Here is a 14,282-nt window from a genome sequence, read left to right on the forward strand (position 1 = left end):
CCATCAATGGCTATTAGCCAGGATGGCCAGGGATGGTGTCCCCAGCCTCTGTTTGTCAGAAGCTGGGAATGGGTGACGGGGATGGATCACTTGATGATTCCCTGTTCTGTTCATTCCCTCTGGGGCACCTGGCATTGGCCACTGTTGGAAGACAGGACACTGGGCTAGATGGACCTTTGTTCTGACCCAGTAGGCCCATTCTTATGCTCTTATGAGTAGGCAGGGCCCCAGGGGATTCTGGGTAATGGGCTGGGGGCAGGAGGTGGGCAGGGCCCTGGGAGATTCTGGGTAACAGGGGATAGGAAGATGGGGCTGGGCTGGGCCCCACTGGATTATGGGTGACTGGGTATTCAGTCCCAGAGGCTCCTGGCTCATGCCAAAGAGGAGGGAGCCCCAGACAGGTGGCACGGCTTCTCAACCCCCTTGTCCCATGTCTCCCCAGCAGGGTGACTGGGAGTTAAATGCTGTTTGTGCACAAGGCCCAGACCACCAGTGAGGGAGTGTGGCACAGGTTGGGGGCGGCTCCGTTACACACAGAGTGGAGGTGAGTGCTGCAGGGCATGCTGGGATGGAGCTGGGTGGACCGGTTGCACCAGGCCACTGCTGTGCTTGTGGCTTCCCATCCCGCCTGCTGGGGGCGCTGCAGATGCCAGCAGCTGGATCAGGTCTGCTGAATTCCGGATTCCAACACAAATTAAGTCCTTACCCCTTGTGGTTGTGAAAAAACTGTCCCAGCAGGGACTCACTGCAGAGCTGGCTGACAGATGGATGCTGGGAGTGGTGCCATCCCTTCCTGTTCATCTCAATGGGACGTTAACTCTGAAACCTAGTGACCACCTGTATGACAGCCATCAGCTGTGTCTCTGCTGGTCAGGTTAGTACAAACACTCAGCTGCATGGCAGTCATTGGCACAACTGGAGTAGACCCCCACCCCCACCCTCCTGAACCTACCACTCAACTGCTGTCCTAGCTGCACAGTAGGACAGGGAGTGTACACTTTAATGAAGAGGCAATGTTAGCTAGGAGTCAGAGCAATGAGAAGGGAGTCAGGACTCCTGGGTTCGGTTCCCAGCTCTAGGAGGTGGGTGGGGTGAGTGGAGGCTGGGAGCCAGGACACCTGGGTTCTATTCTTTGCTCTAGGAAGGAAGTGGGATCCAGTGATTAAAGCAGGGAAAACACAATACTTAGCAGTTATCTGATGGGCTATTTGACACCGTACAGCCATTAACGGATTAACCCGCCCCAGAGCCCCACAAAGCAGGCAGCTGTTATTATTCCCCTGTTAGAGATGGGGAAACTGAGGCCCAGAGCTCCCCCAGCGACAAGAGCTGGGACCAGAGCTCAGGAACTCGCGAGCCAGGATCCTGGGTTCTGGTCCTGGCCAGTTGCACAACCTGGGGCTTGGCCTCTGTGCCTCAGTTTCCTGGCCTGCCTAGCAGGGGTCATGCTGCTTTGCTGTGGGGACACGAGGGTTAGTGGGTTGCTTACAAAGCCTTGGGTAGCATCACCCTCCGTAACCCCAACCTCCTGCCATGCTCCAGGCTGCTGACAGTCCCTCCTGCCCCCGGCAGCATGGGGGTGGGGGCGTGTTCCCAATAAGCACCTTGAGTGCTGCCAAAGGAATCTGATATTAGCCAGTGAAGCTGTGAACAATTCTGCTGCGCACTCCCCCTGCCAGCCCCTGCCCCGCAGCCTCTCCCGGCTGCACCCCTTGGCTGCCAGCCCAGCTCCCCGCGGAATTAGAACTGGTGCCAAGGGGTTATGTGGAGTTTAGCGTTATTTGTCTGCTTGGTAGCTGGGCCCAGCCCCCGGGCATGAGGCCAGGGCCGGGGGAGGGTTTGTTGTTCTTCTCACTAACTCCCTTATTCCATCAGGCTGCACACGCAGAAAGCGAGTGAGAGCCCCATGGCACGCTTAGCCCTTCGCCACTGGCAGCCTGGCAGAGACTGGGACACTCGCACTGGGCAGAAGGGCTTTTCTCAGGGAGGCAGCAGGGGTCACCTTCTGCATCTCGTCGGGTGTCACGTCAATGGCGCTGGGGCAAGTTGCTGCACAGACACACAGTGAGACGCTGGCAGCCGAATGGGTAGGGAAAACTGAGGCACATACCGAGGTGGTGACTTGGTCAAGTCACCCAGCAATGCTGTGGCAGAAGCTCTGCCAGCTGAATCGCCTTCGTCCAAGCCCCATGATCTGGCCATAGGCTGTGCTGCCTCCGCCTGGGGTGCAGAGCTGGCGTCCACCCATGGCCCACCAGACTGGCCCAGTTCCTGCAGCGGGTTGGTCATGCAGCACTTCGGCACGGGGGTCCCTACATTTCCCTCTGCATGAGGGTGCCTATTGTGGCCCCTCCCCTCCGGATCCGCCCATTTCCCCCAGCTCTGAGGCCATGGGGGATATTTTGCACTGGGGGGGCTGGTCCCATGGGTTTGCTCCTCTTCGTCCAGCGGGGTGGACAGCCGTGGGGAGAAAGCTTCTGCGTGGCCAGCTAGCCCATGTCCTGCCCTGCTGGCCCAGGCCAATACAGTGGGATCCCACCTCCTGCCATCCGCTGCAGAGACAGGGGCCCTGCCCTCTGCCCACAGTCCTGCCTGGCCCCACTGTGCAGAGGCTCTGGTCAGCCCGACCCTTCCTCAGGCTCGGCCCCATGGAGTCAGTGAGGCTTGTCTGAGGCCACCCCCCAGATCCTCTGAGACAGTCTGGCCAGTTTCTGCCCGGGGCTGGGTCTTAGCCAGCCCATTTCCCTGCTGCCACTGATCCCATCAGTTTGGCTGCTGCGCTGGGACCTCTGCCAGACCCCCATCTTCTCACTGCCCCCCAGCAGACATGGAGACACCAGGCCCCAGCTCCTCTAGCTCCCTGGGCACTGGGGTAAGCCTGTTCCCCAGGAAGAGGCTCTGCAGAGGTGGGGTGACCCGTGCCAGGGCTGCCCAAGCCCTGGGGCACAGCACTGCACTCGAAGGGGTCTCCCTCCCCGAGAGCTGCCAAGGGCTCCCCCTAACCTCACCCCTCAATGGCCGTCACCCCGCCAGGCTGGGCTGGTCGCTCCCTCTGGCCCCTGCTCATCTGGGTTGTTTCTCCCTGAACTGCCCCAGCTTCTCTGAGCCTCTCTGAGAGCAGGGCCCCAAGGCTGGGTGCTGGGCTCTGGGTGCAGGGTCCCAGGGTCAGGTGCAGGCTTTGGGTGCTGGGCTCTGGAGCTGGGTGCTGGGCTCCAGGGCTGGGTGCAGGCTCTGGGTGCAGGGTCCCAGGGTCGGGTGCAGGGCTCTGGGTGCAGGGTCCAAGAGTCAGGTGCAGGGTCCCAGGCAGGGGGGCTCTTGGTCAAGGCTGCAGTAGCTGATATGTCGCCTGGTGGATAATCCTGATCTTGCTGATTTTTCTCCTTCCAGATAGGCACGTTCAGCTCGTTACTTTCATTTGTCTTTATTCTTTCCCCCTCTCAAGCTGGATCAGAGCCGTTGAATCGCTCAGGGGTTTTGCCCACTCGAACCAGACACATTTTGGGAGATTTCCTTCCTTACAGAATGAGACGCTGAAGCAAACCGCCTGTAGCCTCGCCTGGCTCTGTTAAAAGCCCCCCCATCTTCTGCAACTTAATTAACCTTCCCCAATCACCTGGCCATGTTCTGTGGCTCTGGGGCTTGCGGTGCTGTCACTTTAAGAGCAGAGACAGCTGGGAAACCCCTCCAGCATATAAAAGAGGGGAGCTTGGCCCAGGGCTGGGAGCTAGTGTCTGGTTGGACTCACTCTCTGCTGAAGTTAATGAGTGTAACCCTTGTCCATGCCTGCTGAGAGCATTGCTGAGCCCACCATTCCTTGCAGCAGTTGGGGAAACTGAGGCAGGCAGCGGGGCTGTGGCCAGAGGCCAATTCTGAGTGGGGTGGGTGGTGGTTCCCTGGCCTGTGCTCAGTCTCCTTCCCCCCCATCCCGCCCACAACACTCTTGGAGTCGTCCTGCCCTGGCCAAGGCTGGCCGGAGACTCACGCCCTGCCTGCCCGGTAAGACACTGGCTCTGAGCAGGGGCTGTGGATTTGCTTCCCCGCTGACCCCGACTGCAGCCTCCTCCCACCTGAAGATCTGTCCTAAGAGCTCCTCTGCCTGCTCCCTGGTGCCAGAGCCTGCCCCTGCCTGGTCACCATCTTTCCTCGCCCAGCTCTCCCGGTGCCCCTCACTCCTGACCCGCAGCCTCCTGCTATTCCCAGCCTGGGACTTGGTGCATTTCCCAATCCTGGAGTTTCCAGTCCAGCCCAGTGCCAGCAGTGCCCGCTTCCCCTGCCTGCGGTGGCTCCTCCCCAGCCCCAGCCTCCCCTCCCAGCTGGCAGCTCCCAACCTGCTCCTGCTCCCTTGGGGCGGGGTGTGTGTCGGGGGGTGGGGTTTGGGGCCGACCCTGGGTCGGCGTCATGTCACTGGCCCTGGGATCTCAGCGTGATGGAGCATGTAGGAGCCAGGCTGCCACACACAGGTCCTGCGGGGGTGGGGCAGTAGCAGCAGCTCTGTGGATTTGCCTGGGGCACAGGACCTTAGGGGGACAGCTGCTAGGCCCCTCCCCCCAGGCAGCAAGGTGCTGGGTTGGGTGTGCTGGGTTCAGTGACAGCTTCCTCCTGGGAGCCAGGACACCTGGGTTCTGCTCTTAGTTCCACCACTGATTCACTGGTGCCTCAGGCAAGTCTCTCACTTGCCCTGTGCCTCAGTTTCCCCATGTGTACAATGGGGATGTGCTGAACAACTCTGACACTGCTCAAGCAAGTACCACAGTTCCCTTGTATGGCTGGGGCCCGAGCCCTTGCACAGAAGGGAGGGCCTAGCCCCAGGCCCCCTGCCGAGCAGAGGGAGCATCCGCTTTGAGTCCACATCCTGCCGGCTCCACCCCCATGTGGCTGCCAGAGGTCACTAGTCCAGGCAGCCCGAGGCCTGTGGTGCAGCTGCCGTGACCCTGGGGCACCCAGCAGGGGTTGCTATGTCACTGTTCCTTTCATCTCATGGGGACTGCTGTACTGCACTCCAGAGGTGGCTGCAGGGGTCCCCTGTGTCTGTGCATATAGGGTCAATGGGCAGAGGAGGAAACCCCAGGACAGCAGCCCACGGGGCACTGTGTGGGGACTGCACCGAGACGGGGGCCAGGAGGGCTGCAAGGAGCTCAGCTGTCCAGCCCAGAGGGTCGTGAGTTCAGATCCTGCTGCAGGGGATTGGCTGAAGCCACCGTGCCACAGGGGAGGGGAGGGGAAAACTGCCTGTGACTGCTGGCCGCCCCCAATCAAATGGGCCCCTAGGCTCGGAGCACAGAGAACAGCCACCGAGCAGGGTGCCCCGGCCATGCCCCCACTTTGCCCCTCCCATGGGCCTGCGGTTCCAGGACATTGGAGGGGGAGGGCAGTGGGGTGCTGGGCTGGGCCAAAGCCCCTTTCCAGAGCTCCCACCTCCTCTCCTCTCGCCTCACTCCTGCCCCACAGATGCTACCAGCTGCTGACCCCTTACTGCGCCAGGCACCAGCCAGGTGCTGTAATGGCTGTCCTGTGCTCACCAGCACAGCCCCCCAGAGCTGTGCTGTTCAGTGGCTGGGGCTGGGAGCCAGGCAACCTGGAGCTTATTCCCGACTCTGCTTCCCGCTCCGTGCCTCAGTTTCCCCATTTGTGCTGGGGGGATGCTCCCAGCCCTCCTTCTGTGGCATGCTCTCTGCTGTTGAAGCCCTGGGGGTCCCAGCCAAGGCCTGCTGCAGCAGAGACCCTCCCCGTAGAGCAGGGGTTCCCACAGGCCAGGCTCTAGGGCACGTGGCCTGGAGGGGGCGCTGCGCTCTGGGCAGGACGTGGCACCGGGTGGTGCCAAGCTCCTGCCTGGGGCCCAGCTCTGTGGGTTGGGAAAATTACAGCTTCAGAGCCACTGTGGAGCCGACTCTTCGCTGAGCTACACACAGCCAGGCAGGCACGCACAGACACGCACATGCTGAGACACGCACAGACATGCATGTGCACATGGAAACCCAGACACACACACGCAGCCCTCAGACTGTGCTCTGTGGAGCTGGAGCCAGTCCTGGCGTCTGCCTGCGCAGGCCACTGGAGGTGGGGGGTCGCTGCTTGGCTGGGAGGCTGCAAAGTAAAACCCAGCTAGTGCTGGGGTTGGGGTGGCTGATTCAGTAGCCAGAGCCAGCGCGGACCCTAGGGGGCACTGTGCTGGATGGGGTCAGCAGGAGGCGCTCTCCCCTTGCAGTCTGTACCCAGTGAGTGCAGCAGCTGGGCCCTTTTCAGGGAGCCCCTGATGCCATCAACAGCCCGGAACTATTTCTCCAGGAGCCCAGGGCAAATCCCGATCCCGCTGAGCCCATCCTGCCTTCCCCCAGTTCCCCTGCAGGCTGCAGGCTGCCCCCCCAGAGCTGGCTGCATGGAGCTTGCCAGGAGAGCACAGTGCGCTCTGAGAAGCGGGTGGAGGCTGGTCCTTCCCTCCCCGGCCTGTCCCCAGATGCTGCCCATGGCCCTGGTCCCCAGCCTTTCTCCCTGGCGTGCCCACCCCTGGCGTGGCCTCTGGCAGCTCTGCGCCCAGCTGGAGGCAGGTCAGCACGGGCATCCACAATGCCCCAGTCTCGTGCTCCGCACGCAGCTCCCAGGCTTGGCTACCCCGACATGCACCAGGTGCAGGCACTGCTGGGCCAGTATGAGGGAGCCAGGCCCTGGGGCTGTGGGTGGGTTCCTGGCAGCACAGACTCAGCTGAGGCGGCAGCGCCAGGCTGGGCCTCACCTGATCTCGGTAGGACGCTGCCCTGTGGTTCTGCGGCGCCGATGTCCAGGGACTGCAGATCCCTGCACCTGCCCTGCAGGCCCCCGTGCTGGCAGGACCTTCTGGCAGCGGGACCAGGGGAGTTAAGGGTTAAAAGCTCCCCTGGGAAAGTCCTGGGGGGCAGGGCTGGCGACTCGGGCCTGGGCCTGTGGGGAGCAGCTGGGGCTGGACGCCAGGCTCTGAGATTCCCCCCTCACCGGTCTCAGAGCCCAGGTGCAGCCCAAGCTCTCGTGGGTCAATGGAGACGCCCATTGCCACAGGCTAGGGACATGGGTACTGCTGGGGCAGGGTCTAGGGTTGCCAACTTGGCAATATTTAAAACCCAGACACTCCAGCAGCAGTGCTGGACCCTCCCCTGCCCTGCCCCTTCCCCCAAGGCTCCACCCTCATCCACTCCTCCCCCCCACCTCCATTGCTCACTGAGTCAGGATGTTTTTGCTTGTGGAGCCAGGGCTGGGAGGTAGGGGCTGGTGGAGTTGATGAGCTCGCACCTCCCCATGACCCCACCTGCAGTAACCGGACATAGGGTATCCGGTCAGTAGATATAACCGGACACTGTCGGGTCCCCTGTTCGCCTGGACAGGATCACCCAGCCAGAGAGCTCCCATGTGCTGCCCTTCTGGGTCCTACCTGTGGGGGGCCCTGTGTGGGGGGATCAGGCTCCCTCACGCTGATGAGTAACCCCCCAAATGCCATCCCATGAATGCTGCCCCCACCTGCCCGCAGAGCTACTGGCAGTTGGGGCCAAGCAGAGCAGGGGGCTGTGCTGGGGCTTGGTGCAGTGCCAGGCAGGGCCCTGCGTGGCAGCTCTGGGGCGGGCAGGAGGACACAGGGCACCTGATAGCTGCAGGGTGGGACCCAAGGGCGTGGGGCAGCAGGGCACAGCTTCATGGGATGCAGCATTTGGTGGGATCAAGGCTGGTGTCCATCAAGGCCATGGAGCCCCGGTGCAGGGCCAAGCAGAGCCAGTGGTGTTGCTGACAGTGCCTGTGTCAGGTGGGTGTCACAGCCCAAGCTGTCTCCAGCCCAGATAGAGAAACCAGGTACCAGATGGCTGACGCTCAGCTCTAGGGCTTGGCCTGGGCCCCGGGGTCCCCATGTCCTATGGGAGCCCCTGGCTAGCGCAGCCGTGCAGAGCCCGTGTGACCAGCAGCCTGCAGGCCGGGGGAGGCGGGAGCCCCAGTGCCTGGGGGACCTGATCACAGGCCGGATACCCCTGGGCAGGTCTTAACCCCACCCCAACTGCAGTTCAAGTGGAGGTGCTGGGCTGTGGGGGCAGCACCAGGCCGGCGGGTGAGTCCCCAGCAGCAGGACTTAGCCCTTGGTAGCATTGTCCAGCCAAAGGCCTGAGAGATCTTTACAAAGATTCATTTTTAACCCTTCCCACTCCAGGAGGTGTCTCAGTATCATTTCACAGGCAGGGAAACTGAGGCACGGGAGAGGCGGTAGCCACAGATGGAACGAATGGCAGAGTCAGGAAAAGAACCCAGGTGGCCTGAGTCCCAATCTGCATTCCTCCCACCTTCAACTACATGCTCTCACTGCCCTCCCAGAGGCAGGGATAGAACCCAGGAGTCCTGGCTCCCAGCTGCCCCTGCCCCTCTAACCACTCATCCGCACTCCCCTCTCAGAGCTGGGATAGACCTCAGGAGTCCTGACTCCCTTGTACGGATCCACAGGGCTGCCTGTGAGCGACCAGCAGCAGGCGGCTGTCCAGTGCCCGGTGTCCCTGTGGCTTTCAGTGGTTAGGCCAGGGAGTGGGGCGCGGGGAGTGGGGCACGGGGCCGGGGAGCGGGGCACCGGAGCGGGAAGTGGGGCACCTGGCTGGGCAGTGGGGCACTGAGCCGGGGAGCCAAGGAGCTGCCCTGCCTGCTGCAGCGCTAAGTCCTCGCGGAGCTGGGATTAGTGGCTAAGTGCCTCTATCTTTAGCCCTTTGGAGACAGGCCAGGATCCCAGGGAGCCAGGGGTTCCTGAGCTGGAGAACCCCCAGGGTGCTGGCCTGGCTGAGCCAACCATACTTCGCACTGAAGCCGCGCCCCCGGCCCGGAAGCTCAGCCGGCCAATTGCTTTTCTGGCACCCACTAGGCCCGCCTAAAATAACCAAATGTGTTAGTTTCTGGGGTCACCACCCCTCCCCCAGGCACCAAGGTTCCACCTGGGCTGGTCCGTGGGATCCTGTCCAGGCAGCGCTGGTCCAGGCTGGGCAGTGGGGTCCCATCCGGGCAGGGCTGGTCTGTGAGGTCCTATCTGGCCTGGTCTGTGGGGTCCTGGCCTTCGTCCAGAGGGTGGAATCCCTGCTGTCCCATGGGGTGGGTGGCTGCCCCCATGTATCTCCCACTGCACTCCCCAGGGAGGGGATAGGGTCCTGCCCTCGGGGAGCAGATGGGTCGGGAGGTTACTCCTCCACGCCAGCTCCATGCAGCCAAGCTCATGCCAATGCTCGCTCCCCACGGGTCACAGACGGACATGTCAGATCTCCTGTTTCCAGTGTACCCAGCTCTGGCCCGAGCTGGTCCTGCTGGGGAGAACAGCCTGTCCAGGACCCGACCCTCCCCATTCTCGTCTTTTGTTTCTTGAGAGCTGGTTGCTGGCTGCGCTTGGAGTGTGGGTGGCAGGACACGGCCCCACGGGATCACCGGGCCCCAGCACCCAGCCAGCCCAGACACGGCTCTGTGGGGGCCGGAAGGTAACTGTTGCTGTCACGACTCCTAGACAGTACGTTCCCCTCCCGCCTTTCTCCCCAGCGGCTGCACCCGCCCAGCAGGGCATTCCGGGCACTGTGGTTCCTGGGGCATCTGGGAACCTGCGCCGGGAAACCCTCATCTCAGACTGAGATGCAGACGGCAGGCCACTGCTGCCAGCTGCGTCCCCGCCCATCCAGATGTGGGGACAGGCGAGCTGTGTCCCCACCTGGCCAGATGTGGGTGGGTGAGTATATGGTGGGGGAGGAAGCTGGGCACGGAGCTGGCTCTCAGCTTTCTCCAGAGCATGGTAGCAGGAGTGTGACCCCCGGGACCTACCTCGCACCCCAGGGAGCCCCAGCTGGCCTGGGGCATTAACCAGCCCAAGGCAGGGTGCTGGGGATGGGAGGGCCCTGCCTGGTGGGGAGAGGCAGAGGATTAAAGGGGGTTGGAGGGGTTTTCCTGCTGGGGCAGTAAGAGGATAGCCGGGGGGCGAGGGGGCCTCTGGAGCTGGGTTTAACTGGTCACAACCGCCCCCTGCTGCCCACACCCCATAGCAGAAGGGCTGGGTCACCCCCCTCAGAGCACAGCCCCCCCCCATTCCACATGCTCAGACCCAGCCCAATCAGGAGGAGCCCCGAGCTGCTCCCCCACTGTGTGTCCCAGGAATTAGTTCTCTGCCAACCTCAGCCCCTGTCCAGCCCGGGGCCGCTCCACTCACATGGGGCCGAACTGCAGGGCCAGGCCCATTGGAGCTGCGCTGTGTGGGGTCAGGTCTCCAGGCAGGGAGAGGAGGCCCCTGGGCTCCAGCTAAGGCTGCAAACTGCCTCTGGAAATGGTACAGCCGGTTGTGACTATGCCAGATGGCCCCCCAGGAGCAAGGGACTGAAACAGAGACGTCTTGGTATGCCCAGCAGCTGCTGCCATGTGCTTGGGGGAGGGGGTGCTGACACAGGTGAGCCCAGTTCACCAAAGCTGACAGCGCTCATCCCTGGGCAGCGTTTCTAGGCACCCTGACCCTCCCGGATGCTGCTTTGCCCCCAGGGCCGCAGGCGCTGGTCTGCCCAACCCCTTGAAAATTAACTCAGGTTAAGCTGAGTCTCCGTTAGCAAATTGGGGTCCAGGGGGGCCACAGCCACCAGTGAGGCAAGGCCCAGGGCTGGGAGTCAGATGAACCGGGCTCTCTTCCTGCACTGCCACTGGCCTGCTGGGTGACCCTGGGCAAGTCACTTCCCTGCTCTGTGCCTCAGGTTCCCCCCTGTGACGTTATTGATATAATCTGGGACCATATAGATCATTGTTGCAACCATGGTCCTGTAGTGGCACAAATCTTGTATAAAGGGTATCAGATGAGGTGTCTAAGACAAGGTTATGGCTTACTGGTTATGATTATGCTATCTATGTGTGTATCAATTTTGTAGTTGAAGTTATGAGTATTGGCTCTATACTGTCTGTATTTCAATCTTATGCTGTGCTTCTGGGAGACTTCCCATACAAGTTGGTGTCAGCTCTGCCTAGCCTGCTTGATGGCCCATTAAGGACCATCAGCTATACAACTGACCCACTGAGAGAAGGCAAATATGCCTTGAGACTCAGCAAAGTATGCAGGGACTGGCCCATGTGACTCCAGACTCCATTGTGCTGTAATTTTCCACAATAAGAACAAAGAGGTTCTTACACCTGGAAAAGACTATAAAAGGCTGATGCCTCATCTCCATCTTGTCTTCAGTCCTGCTTCTTACCTCTGGAGGGACTTTGCTACAAACGGAAGCTCTGAACAAAGGACTGAATGACCCATCCCAGCTGGGGATGTTCCAGAGACTTGATCTAAACCTGCAGTTTATTCCATCACTGCTACAAGCCTGAAGCAAGAACTTTGCCATTACTGAATGTAATTGATTCCATTTAACCAATTCTATCTCTCATCTCTATCTTTTTCCTTTTATGAATAAACCTTTAGATTTTAGATTCTAAAGGATTGGCAACAGCGTGATTTGTGGGTAAGATCTGAGTTGTATATTGACCTGGGTCTGGGGCTTGATTCTTTGGGATTGAGAGAACCTTTTTTCCTTTATTGGGGTGTTGGTTTTCATAACCATTCATCCCCAGGACGAGTGGCACTGGTGGTGATATTGGAAGACTGGAGTGTTTAAGGGAATTGCTTGTGTGACTTGTGGTTAGCCGGTGGGGTGAAACCAAAGTCCTCTTTGGCTGGCTGGTTTGGTTTGCCTTAGAGGTGGAAAACCCCCAGCCTTGGGCTGTAACTGCCCTGTTTAAGCAATTGGTCCTGAATTGGCACTCTCAGTTGGGTCCCTCCAGAACCAGCATCGTTACACCCCCGCACCCGGTATCCAGCTGATTGTTCAGCGTGGGAGGTCTCTGGTGCCCCTGGACTAGCAATACCTCCAAGGAGCCATGGGGTGACACCAGGGTCTCCACCACAGCAGAACATGGCCTGCTGGGCTTAGCTGTGACAGGAAAGAGCAGGTGGCGTCTGGCTCTGGGTCAGGCCTATTCTAAGAACCCATGGGCCGGACAGGGCTGCCCAGAGGGGGGACAAGTGGGGCAATTTGCCCTGGGGCCCCGCGAGCCCCGGCCGAGAATCCTTTTCCTCACCCGGCGGTGGTCCGGGTCTTCGGCGGCATTTCGGCGGCGGGTCCTTCAGTGCTGCTGAAGACGCAGAGCAAGTGAAGGACCTGCTGCCGCCCAGCGAGTACAAGCACTGCAGCAGGTGGCACCTTTTTTTATGTCTGCTCCTTCACTTTGCCCCAGGCCCCCTGAATCCTCTGGACAGCCCTGGGCTCGGAGCCAACGCCGAGTGCCAGAGCGCTAAATCCCAGGGGTCGGTTGAAACGCTCTAGGCCCAGGCTCTGTCATGCCTGGCGACCTTCCCCTGAGCTCAGGGCCCCATTAGGCCAAGCTGACCAGGTCAGGGAGAGAGTCAGGCCCTGCCCCATAGAGCCCAGAGTCTGAATGGACAAGGCAGACACATGAGGGGAAACTGAGGCATGGAGCGGCAGCGTTACTTTCTGGAATCCATTCGTTTTTCCTGAAAGGCTCCTTGCTCTAGAGCCCAGGCAGCTCCAGCAGCACCAGCTCCTGCCCGTGGGGCCCATCCCCATTTCTTGTCATGACCTGGCTAGGGCTCCCCGGCGCTAGGCACTGCACGAACGCTAGCCTCTGTGAACCTGCTAGGCTGTCTCTGGGCCCAGATGCCCAGTCCCCTGCCAGTCCCTGAACTTGGGGTGCTCTGGCTGGGCACCTCCTGAAGTAAACTCTGATCTGTGAGGGGGAGCTTGCTGCTGGGGGCGGGGGGTTGCTCCTCTCAGCTGGCTGTGGAGGGGATGGGAACAGATGGTGGGCTTTGTTCATTTCCCCTCAGAGGCAAAGCAGCCGGCAGCTGAGCTGTTTGATCTGTGGCCGTGTCCCCCCCCTCCCCCCACCCCGCGCCTGTTGACAGCGTTTTTCCGCTCAGTTGGTCGCTCCTGCCCGCGGGTGAGGGCTGCGCTGAAGGGGGCGGGCCATGGTGGAGTGGAGGCGCAGGGACAGGAACCATCGGAGTCTGGGAAGCCTGCGCTCGCACGACAGAGACTGACGGTGCTACAACTCCAGGCGGGGTCAGAGAGCTGGGGCTGAAACACCTCCCAGGGCCTGGGCCATGTCCCACTTACTCCCCCGGTGAATTGCTCCTTGGCCCGGTGCTCTGCCCTGTTGGGTGGGTACATGTGGGGTGCAGGATCCTGGCCCGTAACATCTGCAATCCCCTGGCCTGTGGGCTCAGCCCGGGCAGCTGGCACAACATCCCTGCTCATGCTGGCGCTGGCCTGAGGGGGCGGGGGAAGGACGCACCAGTGCAAGCGGATGGGGGGGTGACCCTTAAAGATGGGTTCGTGCTCACCCATGTGCTGAGCCGAGGGGCAGGCAGGGGCCAGGCTCCCCCTTCACACCCCGGGAGCTCAGCGATACCCCTTGGGCTGTCAGTGCTGCTGGCTCTGGCTTTTGCCCCCAGCCTTGGGATGCGAGGAGACGCTGGGCTGGCAGGTAGTGGAGAAAGCTGGAAATGTGACCCCCAAAGCGACCCCACATGATCCCCCAGTGAGGCCATGTGACCCCCAGATTGAGACTCAAAATGACCCCTGCATGACCCCTAAGTGACCCTCGGATGACCCCCCTGTGATCCCCCATGAACCCCAAAGGCAAATAAAAAAGAACCCAAGTGATGCTCAGTGCCCTGCCGTGAAGCCCGTTTCAGTCTGGGACGCCAGGCTCAGCCCTTGGGGGGCTGGCGTGAGGACGCACTCACTGTCCTGGGGCGAGGAGCCGTGGCCTTGGGGCTGAGTGTGCACATGACGTTGCAAAGCAGGGGCTGAGGAGTGTATGGCCGGGGAGCAAAGCTGGGAGCTGAGGCAGCAAGAGGACCCTCCCTGGGGGCGAAGCGGCTCCTGGTCATGTAATGCAGGCAGTCGTCCTGTGGCTCCCCACACCTCAGGAAGAGAAGTGAGTTATAAAGCATCCCAGGGAGGGGCAGGACATGTACAGAGATGGAAAGCAGGGCCTGTAGTCTGGGGCTAGGGGCCTGGCTCTGTGAGGGGAGTGGGGTCTAGTGGTTACAGCAAGGGGGCTGGGAGCCAGAACACCTGGTTTCTCTCCCTGGCCCTGGGAGGAGAGTAAGGGTTTAGAGGTTAGAGCAGGGGGCTAGGAGCCAGGACACCTGGGTTCTTTCCCTAGCTCTGGGAGGAGACTGGGGTCTAGTGGTTAGAGCAGGGGCCTGGGAGACAGGGGAGGGAGTGGTGCCTAGTGGTTACAGATTCATGGATTCCAAGGCCAGAAGG

The 14,282-nt window shown here is 61.1% G+C and overlaps 1 protein-coding gene across 1 annotated transcript in view; it reads right to left on the bottom strand.

Annotated features, from left to right (window-relative positions):
• Positions 1 to 14,282, bottom strand: part of CNNM3 (cyclin and CBS domain divalent metal cation transport mediator 3) — a 330,211-nt gene that overhangs the window by 249,945 nt on the left and 65,984 nt on the right. The gene's annotated exons all lie outside the window — the stretch shown is intronic.

The sequence above is a fragment of the Chelonoidis abingdonii genome, chromosome 2 (assembly GCF_003597395.2).
Source record: "Chelonoidis abingdonii isolate Lonesome George chromosome 2, CheloAbing_2.0, whole genome shotgun sequence".
NCBI lineage: Eukaryota > Metazoa > Chordata > Testudines > Testudinidae > Chelonoidis > Chelonoidis abingdonii.